Genomic DNA, 20,426 nt, shown 5'->3' with positions numbered 1-20,426 from the left:
TTCTTATCATAGTAGTTGTGTTTTGTATAACACTGTGCATTGTCAGGAGACTAATTGACGTGGCTATCTCCTCCATGCAAATCCGATACATGGAGCTGACAAGTGATCCTAGCCAGTTCCGCAATTCCCCACATACTGATCGGATCATTGGGCACTTTTAGACTTCCCCCAAGGAGGGCAAAAGGTGCTGGCATCACCGCCACCTTGCGTTCTGGGATGTAGTGTGGTGCATCAGGGGGTGGAATGTAGCCAGACAGAGTCTCCCCCTGACAAGCCAGCTTGCTCGTTGCCCCCCCCCACTGAGGAGCACACAGGGCACGGAAATGGCTGCTGACAGCACAGTCTTTGATGCCCTCATTGAGGCCCAGATATGCTGGCTTATCGTGACCCTGAGAAGCAGAAAGTACAGCTAGAAGGCTAACAGGCCAGACTGTCAACATGAGAGGGGGGGTGAACCCTCAAGAAATCACCCCAGCTGGCATTGATCAATATGATGCACACACAATCACCCAGAAGGGGACGTGCCCCGCCCGCACAAAAGAATGTCCTGTACTCCTAAATTGTTTATCTCTTGTCTTACAAGTGCAAACTAAGTAGAAATGCCCTTGTAACAAACTGGAGTCACAAAGACAGACCAGTATGATCTGGCACCATAGATAAGAAAGAGAATACGTAACCCAAAAGGGGTATAAAAGATGGGTCCAGCAGAACTCTAACTTTGAGTGCATTTCAACCAACTACCTGCTGGTCGGGTCAGGTGATTGCCTCCCGAGGTCCACTACTGGGGACGCCCAACCTCGTATTCGTCTTTCCGCGGAATTGAGTGACCGATCCAGCTTGGCTACGCTGGTATCGAGAGACGCAGAGAGGGTAAGATACACCCATGCTAGGTCTCTGACTTTTTTTGTGCACAGCTAAAGAATTAGAGCTCTGTAACTAGATGTCATTGTGCCAAGATATCATTGTGTTAGATGATAACAGATATCTTTGTATTGGATTGTAACGTAACTTGTCAACACCTGTACTTTGCTAGCATATAAGAAGTAAACAATAGCCTTTTGTAACCGCACGCTTATAACTGTAGCTTAAATAAACTTGTAACTAGTTAAGCTCTGAGCCTAAATATTTTGTTAACCCTTTTGTCACTGCAACACAGCCGGCACAACAAAAGAACTTTAACCGTTTGGTTACTACAGCCTGGCCGTGGGTGAGTGTGCTAGGAGCTGCCTGCTCTAACAGTAAAAAACTGGGTTGTTTAGGACCCAGGGGAGTACCTCACCGCACATTACCTGGCCGCCGGCTAACATAGCCATACCAGAATAGACTCAATATTTAAAGGCACAGAGGTCCAAAAATTGTTAAAGATTGACAAATCAGAGGTTGGCAAATCAGAGGAGCAGAGGGACGGCAGGAGGGGGGTGTGGGGTGGGGAAGTCAGAGTTAGATAAAACCAAGTATGTAAAGATGGCCCATTATAAGGACTCTTATAAGTTAGTAAGTTTCTCTTTACTAACACTCCACAACAACAAAACAAATAGGCACAACAAGAAATGGCATGTGTCAAGTTCATATATCTGTCTGTGACTAAAGAGGAAAACTGCCCTAGTTTGCAAGGTCAAAAAAAAAAAAAAAACAACATAATATAGACACAGTTAGGGTTTTTTTTGTTTTGTTTTGGGTTTTTGTGGTTTTTCTGGGAGACAGACATATCAGTATTGCCACACTTTTCAAAGCATATCTGTTTCTATAACGATATATGCCAACACTTTCCAACACGAATGGCTAAAAGTAGGCATCTAAAGCCATATTTATGGAATTCAAGATGCTCAGCACCTCTGAAGATCAGACCTCTATTAGATGCTTAAATTACAGGTGCAATTGGAAACAATGGCTACAGTTAAGGCAACCTAACAGTTTTGGATTATAAGCCAATCTTTTCAGTTGCCTATACCTTTTCCATCTTTAATCATCCAGGCTGAAATTTTCCATGCTTATTCTCTGCCTTACCAAGAAAATTTTAAAATGCATCTGTAAAAATGGCTTGTCCACTTCAGTTGATGAAGTGAGGAAAAATACTTGACAATTTTACAATAATTTTTCAACCATTTACCTGAAACTCTGGGGTGGAGGACAATCCAAAAAATCCCCAAAAGGTAGGCCTGTGCCTAAAAATCATGGTTTCTATCAGGAGAAAAAAAAAAAAGATTCTAAATAAACCAAGTGATTTTCTTTATTAGAAGTACTTTACTAAAATTTGCTTCTCTTTAGTCATGGCATGCTCTGCAAAGTAAATATCCTGTGACTAAAATCATGTTTGTGGTGGGAAATCATGTCTCTGAGCTGGCATCAAGAGAAAATTAAGATTTGTTTTATGTTTTTTCATTGCTCTGACTTGTAATCTGTAGTAATTTTGGTAAAAAGTTAGTTAGTGCTCAGCACCTCTAACAACTTCCTTTCTCTCACACAAGGTCCTGATTTTATGCAGTATAAACATCAGCCAGTTCATTACACATTATTATGAAACAAGCAGTAGGCCTTTTCTACTCTAGAAAAACACCACACTGCAAAAACAGAAGAGAGCAAAGGGTGCATCTGAACACCATGGCGCTAACACAATACAGCTTCAAATTTAGACAGATACAAATGGTGGTCCATTCTCATGCAGTGATTGAAGTTAAAAGCTGCATTCTAATATTTAAGTATGATCTAGTTAAAATGCAGATTAGGTATTAAAAAGTTAAAATGGTTCCGCCATATCCCTCTATGCAATTTTGACAATCTCTTTAGGAAACCCAGAATTGTAACCACTGATTCCTGTTTGCTTCTAGAGCTAGCTTTGCTAGGGCATAAACTGTGTCCACTACCTGCCATTCAGTGTCATCAAAAAACTCCTTGAGATTCTTCTATCTTAACCTTGCCTTGCATGTAACAAATCTGTGAATACTAGTTCCTGAATTCCCCAGAAATGTGTCTTCGCAGTGTCAAGTCCGTCTCACGGGATACTGACAAAAATTATTAATTTTAATTCTAGTGCCACCAGAGACAGTGCCCACAGCAGCATGTTAAGTTAGTTGAGGATGAAACCTTGATTTCAGCGTAATGGAATTAAGACAGCTTACATAAAAACTATGATTTTTTTTATTAATAAAGAACATAGATTTAAGTGATACTACGCATGAGTAAGAGATAAGCTTACAAACAAAACAAACCATGCTTTCTAGCGTCCAAAGTTTAATTTTATCAAGCTACAATCTTTGCCTAAACAGCATTCTCACTTATACCAAGTTACCAACACCTTCAGCCCTTCCAGCAGGAGGATGAGGAAATTACTCAACTTGTGTAGTAACAATGGTTCTCTGAGATGTGTCCCCCCTCCCCTCATGGATGCTTCATTCTGGGTGTCCGTGCATCCTTGAACCGGCTCTCAGAGATTCTTCTATAGCTGTGGTTTCCCATGCCACACATGTGCAGTAGTGCCTCATGCTATCTAGGTCTTTCTGGTGATGAGCATAAGCGGTGTGAATACAGGAGAGATACACTTGGACAACCATTGAGACAAAATGGAATAGCCCTTGGATAGCACCACACAGGAGAGGAATAGCCTAGGAGACTTGTGCCAAGGCTTTTTGTGATCAGTGTAAAAGGCCAGTGCCCAACAAATGTCCAGAGTATGCCATGCTGCATGTGGAGAATCAGAGTACAGCTTTGGGAAGAACGCAGGTAAGTGAGTAGGTTTGTTGATATGAAATGGAGAGGGAACCTTAGGGAGGAACTTAGGATGAGGGCGAAGAGTGACTCTATCCTTGGTAAACACTGTATAGCGAGGTTCAGCCATCACAGTGGCAACTTCCCCAACCGTCCTGGTCAATGTGATGGTGATTAAAAATGAGACCTTTGTCAACAGATAGAGCCAGGAACACATCACCAGGGGTTCCAAGGGCAGCTTTTTGGAGGCAACTGAGTACATGATTAAGATATATTGGCATTAGAAAAGGTTCAGAAAAGGGCGACTAAGATGATTAGGGGCTTGGAAAGGGTCCCATATGGGGAGAGGCTAGAGAGACTGGGACTTTTCAGTTTGGAAAAAAGGCGATTGAGGGGCGATATGATAGAGGTATATAAAATCATGAATGGTGTGGAGAAAGTGAATATAGAAAAATTATTTACCTTTTCCCATAATACAAGAACTAGGGGACACCAAATGAAATTGATGGGTAGTAGGTTCAAAACTAATAAAAGGAAATTTTTCTTCACACAGCGCACAGTCAACCTGTGGAACTCCTTGCCCGAGGAGGCTGTCAAGGCCAGGACTCTATTAGGGTTTAAAAAAGAGCTTGATAAATTTTTGCAGGTTAGGTCCATAAATGGCTATTAGCCAGGGATAAAGTATGGTGCCCTAGCCTTCAGAACAAGGGCAGGAGATGGATGGCAGGAGATAAATCACTTGATCATTGTCTTCTGTTCTCCTTCTCTGGGGCACCTGGCATTGGCCACCGTCGGCAGATGGGATGCTGGGCTTGATGGACCTTTGGTCTGACCCAGTATGGCCATTCTTATGTTCTTATGTCCCAGATCAGGACCAGATGGCATACTGATGGAAAAGTGTTTTGCAGGACCCATCAGAAGCACTTGGTGAGAGGATGGGTGAGGAAGGAGGTCCCATCCTCTGCTCAATGGAATGCCACAGTGTGCACCTTGACATTATTCAGGTCTAGGCCTGACACGCGCAGGTGCAGCAGGTAGTCAAGGAGGACAGGAAGGGATACAGTGTAAGGAGGCATAGGGTGATTACTGCCCAACCACAGAGTTGCCTCCACATATAGAAGTAGGACTTGCAGGTGGACTCACAGGTGAACACCTGTCTTCTGTTAACAAGAACCTGGTTCATCCACTTAGAGCATGTGATTTTTGGCATCCTGGAACCATGAAGGAGCCATGCATAGAAACACAGTCAGAGTCGATCAAGATGAAGGGTGCAGCCGCAGTCCTGAGACAGAAAGTTGCAGCAAGGAGGAAAGGGATATGAACTCAGCACTGGCAGCTGGTTTGTCTCAGCTATGCCAGGGCTATTGGGATGAGGCAAGCCCAGTCCAGCCTGACCTTCACCAGAAGCTTGTGAATCAAGGGAAGGGGAAAAAATGCGTAAAGAAGGGGCATGTCCTATTTGATGGCAAAAGCATCCCCGAGAGAGTTCCTTCCAAGGCCCTCTCTGGAACAGTACTAATGGCCCTTTGTTGATCAGGGTTGCAAACAAATCTATGCACAGCTGGCCTCAAAGCTGGAACACATGGTTGAGGGCCACCGTGCTGATTTCCCACTTGAGGTAATTGCTGAACGAGCGACTGACTGAGTCTGAAGTCATGTTCAGTACGCTGGGGAGATATGTGGCCACTGGAGTGATGTGGTGCTGAAGGCACCAAGTCCACAGTTTTATGGTGTCTGTGCACAGGGACAGGGACCAAACCCCACCTTGATAGCTAATAGAATACATACACGTGGTGTTGTCTGTGAGGATGCTGACAGCACTGCATGGAAGGTGCTGCTGGAAATGCTGGCAAGTGTAGTGAACCACTCTGAGATCCAGCAGATTTATGTGGAGGGCTTGCTCGGTGAAGGACCACTTGCCCTGGACCATAAGGGAACCCAAAACGGGCCCCCCATCCCATAAGGGAGGCATCCATAGTAAGGGTAATAGCAGTGGGTGGTTGGTGGAACAGCACCCCAGTGAGAACGTTGTCCAGACGGGTCCACCACTGAAGGGAGGTGAGAACAGGTGGCAGGATGGCCACTGATTTGGACAACGGGTCTCTGGCTGGGGCACAGCACATGGCCAGCCAGCACTGGAGGCTCTGAATGTGCAGTCTGGCCAACTTGATCACGTACATGGTGGTGGCCATCTGAACCAGCAGCTTCAGGCACATGCGCATTGTGACAGCAGGAGACATTTGCACCACCAGGATGAAGTCATGCACGGCCTAGAATCTGCATACAGGGAAGAACGGCCCTGGTGGTTGTGGTGTTTCTGTGTGCCCTGATGAACTCTACAGACTGTATGGGTCAAAGCGTGTATGTCTCAGTTTATGTGGAAGCTGAGGCTGAGCAGGAAGTCTGTGGTGACCTTTACCATGCAAAAGGCCTCCAGAAATGAGGGTGCTTTCATGAGGCTGTCATCCAGATACGGGAAGATAATCATCCCATGATGACATAGGTGGGCAGCCATGACCACCAGAGTCTTGGAGAACACCCTGGATACAGCTGAAGCCCAAATGGAAGGTCTCAGTATTGCTACTGACAGGACCCCAATGTAACATGAAAAAAGCACCTGTGCACTGGAAGAATTATGATGTGGAAAATAGGCATCTTGTAGATAGAGAGCCAGGAGCCAGCCTTCTTTATCCAGTGCCAGGATAATGGTTGAGAGTCACTATCTTGAACTGTCAATAGAGGATGTATTTGTTGAGCCTCCCGATACAGAAGATGGGCTTCCACCCCACATTCTTCTGGATTAGGAAGTACATGGAGTAGAAGCCCTGGCCCTGAAACTCTGCTGGGACCAGCTCAACAACGCCCAGGCATAGGAGGTTCTGTACCTCTTGTTCAAGTAGATTTTCGTGAGAAGGTCCCTGAAGAGGGACATGGCAGGTTGGTGGGTGGAGGGTAGAGGTAAACGGGGATGGAATACCCCTGGACAATTAGTTCTAGGACCCACTTGTCCAAAGTAATGGTGGCCCAATGATAGAAAAAGGAATAGACATGATGGTAAAAGGGGTAGCAACCAGGCTGTGAGATAGCCAGAGCAGGAAGATCTCTCAAGCTCCCAACAAAACACCCAAAACTGCTGCTTGGGGTGATGAGGGTTGGGACTTCATGGATTGGTGATGCTGCTGCCGCTGAGACCTGTGGCATTGGAGGGGTTTGTAGCGCTGGGGCTGCTGGTGGAACTGCTCCCATGGTCTTTGGTAGGGAGAGTACCAAGCCCGCTTAGATGGGGGGCAAACATCCCCACCATATGCAGTGTGGTACAAGAATCCTTCATGAAGTGTAAAACCTAGTCAGTTTTTTCCACAAACAAGTGTTGCTTATCAAAGGGAAGACCCTCTACCTTCTGCTGAATGTCCTTGGGACTCCCAAGGGTTAGAGCGATGAAGTGCACCTCATGACCACAGCAGAGGCTGTGACTCTAGCCACCAAACCATCACATCCACTGCGGATTGTGCCGTACAGGCGATGGTGTGCCCTTCTTGTATGACGTTTATGAGGGATGGGCATTGCTGCTCTAGTAAGGAGGGGCCAACTCTTCTCAGTTATTCCAAGCTGGGTGGTCATAATTGGCCAGCATGGCCGCATAGTTTGCTGCCTGCAAGAGCAACGTGCCTGATGAACAGACTTTGTGACCCAGAATATCCCACTTTTTGCTCATCTTGTTCTGAGAAGTGGAATGGAAGAACTTGGACTGGTTACAGACCACATCGAACACCAGTGAGTTTGGTTGTGGATAGGTGAACACAAACCCTGCATCCTTGTAGACCACAAAATACCTCTTATCTGGTCTCTTGTTGTGGGGAGCAATGAATTCCAGCATCTGCCAGATGACATTTATGGGGTCCATTATCACTTCCTGCATGGGCAGAGCAATTCTGGAGGAGGTGGGAGGCTGCAGGTTGCGGAGAAGCCTGTATTGTTTAACCTGCATCTCCTGCAGTTCCTTCTCCTGAGCCTAGGCCCCCTGACAAAACACCTCCTGAAAAGCCTGTGAGTCACCTGTAAGGGGAAGCAAGACTGAGATCACTGAATTGTCAAATGCAGAACAAGAAAGATGCAAAGGGGACCTGTCTTCACCCTCGGACAGGGACTCCTCTCCCGCAGAGTACTGTGATGGGGGATATATTGCTGATGTGGTGAGCTGCAGTGACACAGGGTGGTGGATGATCCCAGCAGAGCATGGGAGCTGGGCAACCATAACTACCAAAGTGACCAGTCAGGAACAGGCTCTTGTGAATAGTGGTACGTGAACCATGGTGTGGGTAGCTACAGGTAAGCCATTGTTGGCTGCACATCTTCCCAGCTGGAGTGTGTGAGACTGGTGTGCTACAATGAAAACACACTGTCGGTTGGAACCTCCTGTGGTGGGCAGTTTGGCCCGAGTCATACGAGAATACCGAACGCCTAGATAAACACAGGGATGGAGGTGATGCTAGGGACACATGGTGTGGCGCCGAGACCGGTGCCAGGGTACGCCCTTGGGCAGCAAGTCTTCACAGGGCTGCTTGACTGCCATGCCATGCTTCACTGCTGCAAGCTTAGATGAGGCAGTGTCCCGGTGCCCCTACGGGTGCCTTTTCTGATGCTGCGTGAGAGTGAGGCAGTGCCTCGGCCCTGGAGTTGCGTGGAGCCAAGTCTGGTACCTCATACAAGCAGCATGGAGACTTTGAGCAGTATCAGTTGTGCTCCGTTTCTGGCACCAAGGGCGGGGTCTTAGTTTTTGGATGACCTCTTATGCCCAAGAGTAGAAGCAGCTGAAACTGCTGGTGCCAATGGTGTTGGAAGTGCTGAATGCTCGTGGCTTGGTGCCAAGAGTGCCCTCTTGAACAGTACTAGCTTAGACGGTGCTGGGAACATCCTGGCACCCATTTCAACTGGTGCATCCCATGAGGGGAGCGCCAGAAGGCAGGAACACACGGGGGAAGGATCCGCCTTGATAGCTGGGGTGCTGACCAAGGTAGTGGGATGCACAGAGCCCATACCCTTGGTCTCCCATGCTGTTTTTTCAGCAAAGGGCTGCTCCAGGGCCAGTGGTTGGAGGAACTTCTCATAAAAGGTAAGTCTTGAGCCTATTGGCTCTGTCCCTCCTGGCCCTCGCCATGAGGCGGGAGCAGTGGCTGCAGGATTTGGTCCGGTGACCCTCCCACAGGCACTCAATTCAAAACAGGTGGCCGTTGGAGGCCTTCATGGTTTCCCTGCACACTGTGCATCACCTGAAGCCCAGAATGGTGATAACGCAGCAACTAACATGAAACCTAATGAAAAAAAATGTTTTTGTTTTGTGAACTTTAACAGGAGAGGTAACTGGATAAGCATGGCTAAGTGTAGAACAATCACTAACTACCTCTTCTTTTACCTTTCAGCAAGAATGAGAGCAAAGCCCTGTCTGCAGCCAAAGAAGGCAGAGAAGGAACTGGTGTCCATGACACGCACCAGATAGCATGAGGAGGGGCTACTGCACACACACAGCACAGGAAGCCACGGCTATAGAAGAATCTCCCAGCACTGGCGTAAGGACACACCAACACCCACAGGAACACTACTTGAAGAACCAATGTTCACAATCAGAACATGCTGTACTCTGTTCTGTAAATGATCGGTAACTAAAATGTTTCTTTGCTCCCCTTGTATTTCCCGAAGTACATTGTCTCTCCCTTAGGAGTCAGAAAGATCCCCTGGAGAGTCAGACTTCAGTCCCTCCCCACATCCCTCTGCTCAACAAGATGTTTCCACCACCATTCATTAGCTTAATTGCTTTGCTTACCTTATATATGTACTTTCATGGTCCTTTGCCTCGAATCAAGCCAGGCAGACATTCTCTTGTCTAAGGCAAACTTGGTTATGCATTTCTGGCAAAACATATTTGCTGTGTCTACACATGCCTCTCCCTTTCAGGAGGGGCATGTTAATGAGGCACTTCGGAACTGGTTAATGAGGCACTGATGTGCATATTCAGCATCTCATTAGCATAATGGCAGCCAGTCACGCTTCAAAAGTGCTGTTTTCAAACCACAGAGTGGCTGCATAGATCTGGGCGCTTTGAAATAAACCCCAGACTTCAAAATTCCCTTATTCCCAATTTGTTTTGGGAATAAGGGCATTTCAAAGTCCGGGGTTTATTTTGAAGCATCCAAGTTTATATAACCAGTATGCATTTTGAAAGCAGTACTTTTGAAGCATGACTGGCTGCCATTATGCTAATGAGGTGCTGAATATGCACATCAGTGCCTCATTAACATGCCCCTTCCGAAAGGGAAGGGCATGTGTAGACACGGCCATTAAGAACATATTTCCAGCACACACACAACTCTTTGAACATGCATTATACAAGGATACTCATGATCAGTGTGTCAGTTTTTATATGATAACTTACCAGACATTGTTTGACTGAATATTCTGGTAAGTATGCGGAGTGTATTGGAGTTAATATGAGTTACGATAAGTGTGTCTTCTCCCATTTGGCACTAAGAGACTAACGGTCACACTCAGCAACACCAACAGCGCCAAGGGCCTCAGGGCAAGGTGTGAGGGGAAACCCAGCTCTGCACCCTGGAAGGGGAGGGGTGGAAGGCACTCAGCCCTCAACGCCACTCGGACCAGGACACTAGGCCTCCCTCTCACCATCTCCCGCCACCACAGCACTGCCGCAGTATTTCAGAGGATGCCCCCTCAGCCCCTTCACGTAACCAGGCACCTGGTCACACCAGTTAAAATTACATAGTCAGTAATATGGGTAGATTGTGACATTGGTTCATGCAAGAAGCAGTTTTTACAGTGAGACTATGTCTAAGAAATTGACATTTGAAAATCAGACAATTTAGTTTTTAATTATATTTTTCCTATTGACAGGTATTTTCAAGTTAATTTTAAAGTTGTATACTGTTACCTCAAAACAACAATATCACTCCACACAGCTATCTTTGAAACCAGAATTAAACATTCCATTATCTATTGTACATTAACATACAACTGCAAGCACCAAAACATAGTAATCACGGTACAAATTAATTTGCATTCTTGGCACTCATAAATATGATCAGTATTTTTCAGAAAACCTGAAATAGACGAACAAGTAGTTTTAGAAAACAATTCTGATTCCATTTGCACTAACAGTATTAATCACAGTGTTTTTTCATGTTCTGCCCCTTTTAAATACATTATTGTAATTGTTTAGTATTTATCTCCTTTCCAAAAAGGAAATATTTAAAAACCATTTTTTCCCCACTAGTGTGGTGACACTAAACTGTTTAAAAAAACTCAAGACAATACATTTTACAGAAATGTTTTACTGAGTCAAAAATAAATGGATGCTTTAGTTTTGTAGTGTCTTGGCAGCAGTTGGCATATAAAAGCACATTTTGTTCATGAGTCATATGATTCTAAGCTGAGGATCCATCTGCACTGCTTGCATCCACTGCTCTTATCAAATGTAGAAATATCAATTGAGAACACATTAAATACAGTGCCACCTGTCATCTTTGGTGTTAAATCTTGAGAACAATGATGAATCCAAGTTAAGTGTTGTAAATGTGTAGGAAATGCAGTCCCCTCCATTCATGAGAAATTGCAAATTTTATCAGTCTTGGGTCAAATCACCCACTGTTCTCACTTTCCTTTGCCAAATGGCATACTGCCTTAGATCACCTAACACCAGCACTGTCAATCCCTTGTATTTAAGAAACTTGTCCATGAGCCTAAAACATGACTATGATCTCAATCTGAGGCAACCAGCTTTCCCTACAAAGGTTTTTTGTACAATGTTCCATCTCCCTTTCTAGCATAAGGTAAATATGAAAAATTGTGACAGGCAAACTACTAAACTCTGTGGCAGTTTCAACAGGCACCCTAAGTTATGTACTCTCATTATACATGAACAGCTAGGCCTCCTCCAACTGGTAATCTAACTACTATACCTCAGAAGTCCCTGCCTCAAAAAAAATGTATTTTGCATTTTGATGCTGTCCAAATAAGTAGTCCATCATTTATTTTCCCTCCATCAATATAAAAAAAAAATTACAGCTCTAGAGCTCCATCAATCTTTTATAAAGTGGTGTTGAATGTTTTTCTACAGTTTTTCCCGCATGATCACTATGGGCATTTCCAGCCCCTTCCCAAACTTATTTTGTGATCTGGAAAGAAAGAGTCTTCCTGCAGCTTTCAGTACAGACTTTTTCTAAAAATGCATGCGTCGTGCACCTGTCCAGACCACCCAGCAATTATGCCCATAAAATGGCCTTGGTGATCCACGGGTGCTTGGAGCACCATTGAGAAGTACCCCTTATGACTGATGTACTCTGAGGCAAGGTGGGGTGTGGTCATATTGGAATACGAGTCCCAGCGAGTGCTGTGCTGCATCAAAGATCTGTGATTGCTTTCACACTCAGGCTTGTTGGAATGCAGGATTCATGACTGCTGCCTGCAGATGCTGTTGAGCTGGACTTGCTCTGGCAGTTTAAAATGGCATGCAAAGAAACCAGAAACTGCAGGGGGGCGAGAATCCAGGAAGAGAAAGGGCTGAAGGGACAATTTTCTGATTCCCAAGAAATCTTGTGTTTCCTATTGGCTTCCCATAATGCCTAGCGTGGGAATGAGACACCAGGCACAGCAGGCTACGTGCCCAGAGTGCACTACTCTTATTTCAAAATTGGGCTCTTTCAGTGTGAATGCTCCTTTTTGAAATGCTCTGGCTGTCTGAATGGAATTTTCTGAAAATTCTTATTTCAATGGTGAAGTTCGAAGTAAGTAACATGTAAGATACCAAGAGCAAAGTCACTGCTAGTGTAACTCGACTGAAATCAACCCCTTATGTCAGGATTGCATCTGTTTCTCCAAATTTTAGGCTTTCTACTGGACTTCCTGACTATTAGCTGAGATTTAGAAAGTAACACTCTTTCAGAACATAGAACAGAACTTGATACTGATCTCTCTTCCTCTTCCTCCCACTTCATTCACGAACCTCCCAAAGACATCACTGGGAAATTTTCTGTGCCTGCAGAAACAAGCTAAGTCCCAGCTGGTGAATTTTACAGCTGAATTTTTGCCAAATAACTACTGCCACCGCTGAACGGTAGGGGCTGATTTTAAAAATCACATATGGTCCTCTGGTATAAAATCAGCCCTCCCAAAGTTTAGTGAAAGAGGTGTCACATTTTTTAGGTTGTCATCATTGAGGGGTTGCCTTTATTTCCCATCCACTTGCCAGGCAGAAAGCAGCTGCAGGAAAACATGTGATTGAATGGGCCTTGCCAAGGCCAATTCTAGGGATCTGCTGTACTAGGAAATCCAAGAAAAATAGTCACTTCTCAGCTTGCCATCACTTGCATAAGAAATGATCATTACATGTTTTGCTGTTTCATGTAACTGCTCTTTTTTGCCAAGAAAATAGAACTGGTTGTGGACCTGTCAAAACCTACTTGCATTTCTAACTACAGCTATTCTGCCTCGCTCTCCGTGTCAAGGTATGTCCACACTGCAGTTTTTTTCTGACATTACTTATTTCAAAATAATGGAACCATATATAATTGGTTTAAACCGCCGGCCAGGTGGTGGGAGGGATCCATTGTTAAACCAATTAAGTTTAGTTCCATTATGTTAGCTGCAGCAGAGCAAGATGGAGGTGGGGAGAAGTGAGCAGGACAGCTGTGGGTTGGGGCATCGGAGTCTGCCCCCCTGCTGGAGCCATGCAGCTGTGCTGAGAAGCAGGACGAGAAGGTGGCAACTGTGGAGAAACAGCAGCAGCACACGCACAGCTGAAGGACCTCAACTGCTGAGGCAGGTTAAGCTTGGGGATGGGGGCCAGTCTGCAGGATGTGGGGGAGTAAAGCCTGGAGATGGGGGGCAGGTTTGAGGGCCAAGCGGGTAGAGCCTAGGAATGGGAGGGCATGGAGGTTTCATGCAATCATTGTTTCGTGCTGATTAAAACCCTATCCCCTATTCCTTGTCCTCATTTGCTCTCCAACTCAAGTAACTCAAACTTTCTAATTGATACAAATCATAGTGTGTGCACTGCTCTTAAAATTGAGGTTACAAAAAGTACAGTTTGATGTTCTTTATTAAGGACTGCCTTGTATTCACATGCATTGCGGCTCGAAGTATTGATTTTGTCACTCAATTTGAAAAAGTTGCTCTTCTCGCTATTGTGGTAGCAGGCCCCTGCCCATAGTCCTGGCCCAGTGTTGTTGCCTTCACAACCTGCGTGAGAGCAAGGGGGGAGCATTTGCGCAAAGCTGAGCTGCAGAGGCGGAACGTCCAAAGCATCTGAGCAGCCAGTTACTCATGCTACCAGGGTGGCCTAAAGGCAGCCATTAATATCAGGGAGGCCCTGAAAAATCAATTTGACAGCAAGGAACGCTGAGATTATTGTGGGATTTCTGGGGATGGGGGCTTGGGTGGGTGACACTCCCCCCACCAGCTCTCTACCTGTGTTATTCAGCCTAATTGTAAAAATAAACGTACCGAAGACACCTTCATGTTTTCTTTAATTAAACTGTTACAATTCATAATACAACATTGGGGGTGTATTGGAAACACAAGGGAGAGGGAAAGACTAACACCTGAGCTTTCCTTAATCCAAGTGTGCAAATGTGAAACATAGCAGCCATGAATAAGGGGGTGGGGGGTGGGGTAGGATACAGAGGGAAAGGATCACAGCTGTGTCAGGGACCAGCTAACACTATATTCATAGCTGCGGTGTGGAATAGTTTGGGAAGGGAAGGGGAAGCAACATCATGCTAGGACAGACTTTGCATTGGGGTGCAGAGAGGGGTTATGTCAGCAGAATTATGCTGGCTGTGTAGGTGAGGCAACCTTTCCCAGTGCAGCTCATTGTTTCGCGCAAGGGAGCGCATTAGCTCAGTCTGTTCCTCCTGAACCCAGACAATTCTCTCTGTGGCTTGTTCTCTCCTTTGCATGTTCGTTGCCTTCACGGCTTGCCTGGCATGTCTTTCTGCCCTGTGGTCTTCCCTATCTCCCTGCCACAGCACTGCCACTTCCTGGTTACAGGTTTTCATAATCTCCCTGAAGACTTCTTCTCTGGACCTCTTCCTATGTTACTTTAGATTACTCATGCCGCTAGCTGGGTTGCCCACAGAGGCAGCTGTTAGAAGCAGAGAAAAAAAAAGTTAACCTGCTGTATCTCATAACAATGGCCATCTGTTATCAGAGACCTTGAGGTAGTGCAACATTTTATCATGCCTGCATTCCAATCTGCCCTGTCCAGGGAAAATATCCTTTTTCAAATTCACTGTGTGCTGGGATCCTGGAAGAGACCTCACATTCCTGAAGGTGGTGAGGTATTTAGACCCGCTTTTGGGTGGGATAGAGGAAAGCAGGAGACAATAGGGGCTGGGAATGTATAAAGTAGGGGTAAAAGGTGATGAGAGGGATTCAACTGCTCTTAATACTGGAACAAGAAGAAGTCTGGTGGCACCTTATCTGTTAGCCTACAAGATATCTGTTAGTCTATAAGGTACCACTGGACTTCCTGTTGTTGGAGATACAGACTAAGACAGCTACCTCTCTGATATTAACAAAACAAAAAGCATGGCTTCCTCTCTGTTACTATTCTCTGATATTAATATTGGGTCATTCTGCAGGTGCGCAGAGCAGCCACTAACATTCCCTTTGTCTGTAGGCTGCCATATCTGTGGGAGATATTCCTATGCTGAAAGTTAAGAAAGTAAGAAAAGAAAACAAGAAAAAGACAGCTTCTCCTAGAGAGCAGGGAATTCAGAACTGCCACTTACGCTGCCTGCCCTGGTTCCACTATGGCAGCTAAAGCAGTAGATGGTACTATGCTTGTTTGGATCTTGGTTACAACCCTTTTCCCACAGGGAACATGAAATCAGTGCATGGGTGTCCTGGTTACTCCATTTCCTACACAGCTGGGGGAAAAAAAATAAGACTCCTCAAAGGACGCGCAGAGGATATCCATGACTTCTACGTGACTCTATAATGGAGTCCTTCTGGAGTGGTAACCACCCAGGGAAGGCTGATCTGCAGAAGCCATGAGGGCTGAGGAAGCAGAAAAAGCTAGCAGATGTACAGCAAGGGTTTTTTTTTTTGGTTTTTTTTTTTTTTAAATTGGGGGACAGCTTGCCATGCAGACTACCTGAGCAGTTTGGCTCACCCTGAAGGGCGGGAGAAAAAAAAAACAACAAACAAAACAAAAAAAAAACCCACACAGAGCATCTCTGAAGGCCAATAAAGTCGTAAATACCTCTGCTGGTACATATTAAGGCCATGTCTACACTGGTACAAATCTTCAAAATGGCCATGCTAATTACTAAGATTACTAACGAGGCGCTAAATTGAATATTCAGTGCCTCATTAGCATTAGCACGCTTCGAAGCGCTGCTTTCGAACGCCCGCGGCTCAGTGCAGCTACCCAGGGGTCCATTTGGAAAGGACCCCGCACATTTCAAAAATCCCCTCATTCCCTTCAGCTGATTTTGAAATGTGTGGGGGTCCTTTCCAAAAGGACCACTGGGTAGCTGTGCCGAGCCATGCTGCAGGTGTTCGAAAGCGGTGCTTTCGAAGTGCCATGGCCAGAAGCGTGCTAATGCTAATGAGGCGCTGAATCCTTAGTAATCTTTGAAATAGCCATTAGCATGGCCATTTCAAAGATTTGTACCAGTGTAGACAGGGCCTAAGTGGATGGGGATGGTAAGGAAGAGAATCATTCAAAGTTGCTAGTTTGGCTGGACTTTATTATTTCAAGGCAAAAGTGCTTTTATCCCAGAATATCACACTTGGCTGTGTGAATGCTTGGGAGGGGGGTGTTTTCGGGGGGGCGGGGGGGGCTTTTCCCTTTTCCTCAGTATCCGTCTAACCCCCACAAACTATGGATATATTTGCCAGACAGACAATTACAGGCAGTTCTCACTTCCCTAGTTGGTGTATTGTTCATCTTCCAACTACCTGCAACAGGACTCATTTAGCATTTCAGTCTACACAGTTCCAACTACCTTCCAGGAAGGTTATTTACAGACGGCAGTTAGTATGAAACTATTAAAAGCCAAATTGTGAAATCCTTGATATAGATACATACAAAGATATACTAATCCACCCTACCATCTTGTTGCAGAAGTAACGCTCAGCTAGAAAGCTTTTCCTTAGTGCTACATGCAATAGGTGCACTTTGCTTGCTTGTGGAGCTCAGAGAAAGAGGTGCCTTTGTTAAGTAATTAGTCTCAGAGGTATACCCATGTTAAGTCTGTTTTTTCACAAAAACAAGCAGTCCTGTAGCACCTGCTTGCTGGTTTTTTGTTTGTTGTTTTTTGTTAAGTACTGAGAGAATAAGAATGCCTAACATGGTAAAAGTGAAGGACTAAAAAGAGTATCGTAAGAAAGTAACCATTCAAGTGCAGAGTTTATACTCATTTCATAGTCTCTGAAGGTGGAAAACACTTCTCTTTCAGGGGACTAGCTGACTTCCAATATCAGTTGCTGTTACTGTGTAATGGGGTTCAGGGGTCCCCAAGCTCTGCACCCCATCTGCAGACAGGAGTGACTCACTCAGCAGGAGAACAGTGGGTTTATTACCCAACAGGGCTCAGCGTCTTGCAGAAGAGTCAGTACAGCAGGCAGAGAGAGTCAGCCCAAACCATGCTGGGGAGAGGCAGCCCCAAGGGGCCCCCAGAGCCAGGGCCTTGCCCCCTCCTTTGTCTCTCTCCCCCTCCCAGCCCAGACTAACTGCTTTCCAACTCCTAGTTCCAATGCAAACCCCTCAGGCTCCACCTCCCCCTTTGTCTGCAGTGTAGAGGTGTCACCTCGTTGCCTAGGTCATTAATAGAATGCCCCATTCCATTAAAGTGTTGACTAACTGGTTTGTGGATCTGGATGCCACACTCCAGAAGGCCCTGGGTGACATGCCTGTTCTCTCCTACAGACAACCTCCCAACCTTATGAGGATCCTCACAAACAGCCACAGTCTATACCACAGGAACACCAGTCCTGGAACCTTTCCTTGCAACAAAGCCCACTGCCAGCTTTGTCCACATATCTTCTCTGGAAATACCATCGCTGGACCCAACTAGGTTACTCATAGAATCACGGGCACTTTCTCGTGCTCCTTTACTAACATCATATATGCCATCATTTGCCAGCAATGCCCAGATGCTTTGTATATTGGACAGACTTCTATCTCCCTTAGACAAAGGGTTAATGGGCACAAAACAGACATCAAAACACTCCAGATACACAAACCAGTTAGTCAACATTTTAACTGAATGGGGCATTCTATTAATGACCTAAAGATGTGTGTGTTACTGGAAAAAAACTTTCGCACTGCTCTTCAAAGAGAAACAGCCGAGGTGGCTTTTATATTCAAATTCAGCACATTAACTCGTGGTTTAAACCAGGATGGGAGCTTTCTGAGTCACTATAGGGGCTCATCTGCATACTTGGCTTAATCTAATTCTTGACCTTCCCCCCCCTACCCCTCCACTCTCTGATTTGCTCACCTTGATCATTTTTTTCTGATTTGTCCTCCTTGATTACTGTTTTTGGTTCTCTGTGCCTTAAATATTGAGTCTGTTCTGGTATGGCTGTGGTCTGAAGAAGTGGGCCTGTCCCACGAAAGCTCACCTAATACACTATTTTGCTAGTCTTTAAAGTACTACTTGGCTGCTTTTTCTTTTGATAGTGTATACACTAGCACGGCTCCCTCTCTGTTACTATTTAAAGATATAGTTTGATTCTTTTATTCAGTGCATTTTCTGAAATATTGTTTTAGCTCCATCATGGCTCAATAGGAGTTGAAATTCTATTTCAAAAGCATCCAAAAACTCCTATTTCATATGAAGGTTTTTCAGCTCACAAAACAGTCTTTTTTAAGTTCAAAATTTTTCACGTCTTTAAACTTAAGCAATCAAAGAAGATAGTAATCTTTAGAAAGGCTCTTCTTGTCTTCTAAAAAGAAAAAAAGACTACCTGCTATCTTCTAGTCTATTTGCTACTAAAAATCCATAAACCTGGAAGTCCTGGACACCCCATCATCTCAGGCATTGGCATTCTTACAGTAGGCTTGTCTGGCTACACAGACTCTCCTCCTGCCCTGCACTACAAGCATACACAGCTATCTTTAAGACACCACCAATTTCTTCAAGAAACTACAATCCATTGATCATCTTCCAGAAAACACCATCCTAGCCACTATCCCTACAGAAGCTCTCTGCAGTAGCATTTCACAGAAACATGGACTACAAGCTGTCAAGACCTGCATCCCAATGTCGTCACAACACAGCTGGTTGCTGTGCTTAGTGACTTTGTTCTCACCCACAACCATTTCCAATGTGGAGACAATTTATACCTTCAAGTCAGTGGCACCGCTATGGGCACCCATATGGCCCCACAGTGCACCAGCATTTTTATGGCTGACTTAGAACAATGCTTTCTCAGCTCTCATCCCCAAGTGTCCCTTCTCTACTTACGCATTATCTCGACACATGGGAAGAAGGCACTTGAAGAATTCTACTGGGCTTTCCATAATTTCTACCCACGATCAATCTCAGTCTGGACCACTCCACATAAGAGATCAACATCCTAGACACTACAGTGCAAATAAGTGATGGCCACAGGACCACCACCCAATACCAGAAACCTACTGACTGCCATACTTACCTACAGACCTCCAGCTTTCACCAGAACACATCACATGATCCACCAGCTACAGCCAAGATCTTAAGATACAGTCACATTTGCTCCAGTCCCTCCAACTGAAACCAACACCTACAGGACCTCTATCAGGAATTGCTAAAACTACAATCTCTCTGTGGGAAAGTGAAGGAACAGCTTGATAGAGTCAGGCAGGTTCCCAGAAATAACCTACAACAGGACAGAACCAACACACAAAGCCACTGTCCATTTCCTACAGCAGGGCTGTCCCAAAGGGTCCCAGTGACACAAAGGTGCTGACTGGAGACCCTCCCCAGTGCTCCAGGCATGGGGCTCCAGTCAGTACCCCATGTCGCTAGCCCCACCTCTTCCCCAATCAGCCTGGACAGGGATTATCTGGAGCAAGGGATGGGTGGCAGTAGTCACAGGGCACCCTCTCTTCCTGGGTTCCTCCACCCCACCCCATAATCAACACATGGTGCTCCACCACTGCCTCCTGGCCCGCTGAGCCCTGTTTCTCCATAGGTGGCTGGAGACCTCCCAGCCGCCTGTACAGAAGTGGGGCTCAGAAGGCTGGGAGGCAGCAGTGGAGCACCCCATGATGTGTGCAAGGCCAGGGGGAGGCTGGAGTAAGACAATCCCCTGCAGCAGCTGCTGCCAACTGCCTGTCCACACCACCCATGCTTCCTTCCCTCCACCCTCCTCCTTGTTCTATGGTCTGCATGTGTCTGATCTTCAGATCTCTGCTAAAACCTCTCCAACACATCATCAAGGCTCTACAACCTACCCTAACTAACAATCCCTTGCTCTCACAGATGTTGGGAGAGAGGCCAGTCCTTGCTTACAGACAGCCCACAAAAACCTGAAATCAATACACATCAACTCTACACCCCACAAGAAAAATACGAACCAACCCCTGCAACAAGCCCCACTGCCCCTTCCTGCCCACGCATCTACCTCAGCAACACCATCATAGGACGTAACCACATCAGCCCAACCATCAATGTACAGTTCACCTGCACCAACCACAAATCATATCTACGTATACA

The 20,426-nt window shown here is 45.6% G+C and overlaps 1 long non-coding RNA gene across 3 annotated transcripts in view; it reads left to right on the top strand.

Annotated features, from left to right (window-relative positions):
• Positions 1-299: 299 nt before the first annotated feature.
• The window catches only part of LOC142010917 (uncharacterized), a 32,964-nt gene continuing 12,837 nt past the window's right edge, over positions 300-20,426 (top strand). The window contains exons 1-3 of one of the 3 annotated variants that reach the window (XR_012644918.1): positions 336-870; positions 9,126-13,220; positions 13,358-14,141. This is a non-coding gene — a long non-coding RNA (uncharacterized LOC142010917). Of the gene's footprint in view, positions 871-9,125; positions 13,221-13,357; positions 14,142-20,426 lie in introns of those variants that run through there. The other 2 variants (XR_012644917.1, XR_012644919.1) reach the window with 2 other exon arrangements.

Source organism: Carettochelys insculpta, chromosome 3 (genome assembly GCF_033958435.1).
Source record: "Carettochelys insculpta isolate YL-2023 chromosome 3, ASM3395843v1, whole genome shotgun sequence".
Taxonomy (NCBI): domain Eukaryota; kingdom Metazoa; phylum Chordata; order Testudines; family Carettochelyidae; genus Carettochelys; species Carettochelys insculpta.
The sequence above is the reverse complement of the archived record's forward strand: the minus strand, read 5'-3'. Positions and strand labels throughout refer to the sequence as shown.